This window comes from Poecilia formosa, unplaced genomic scaffold (assembly GCF_000485575.1).
Source record: "Poecilia formosa unplaced genomic scaffold, Poecilia_formosa-5.1.2 Scaffold48, whole genome shotgun sequence".
NCBI classification, from domain to species: Eukaryota; Metazoa; Chordata; class Actinopteri; order Cyprinodontiformes; family Poeciliidae; genus Poecilia; species Poecilia formosa.
In genome coordinates this window covers 2,736,875-2,737,129 of record NW_006799987.1, presented here as the reverse complement: position 1 = coordinate 2,737,129, position 255 = coordinate 2,736,875, and positions in this window count along the sequence as shown.

Here is a 255-nt window from a genome sequence, read left to right as displayed (position 1 = left end):
ACACACACACACACACACACACACACACACACACACACACACACACACTCACACACACACACACACACACTCACACACAGCCACCGCCATGCTGGGAAAGTAAATTAAATTGTGATAAGTGGCCTTGCCAGCTTGAATAAGCAGAGAGGAGGCGGAAGAGGGACGACTGGATATCTGCCTTGAAAGCAGAAAGCTGAGAGTCTGGAAAAAACAAGGTGAAAGGAACAGAAAGGGAAGAAATAAAAGATAAAACTG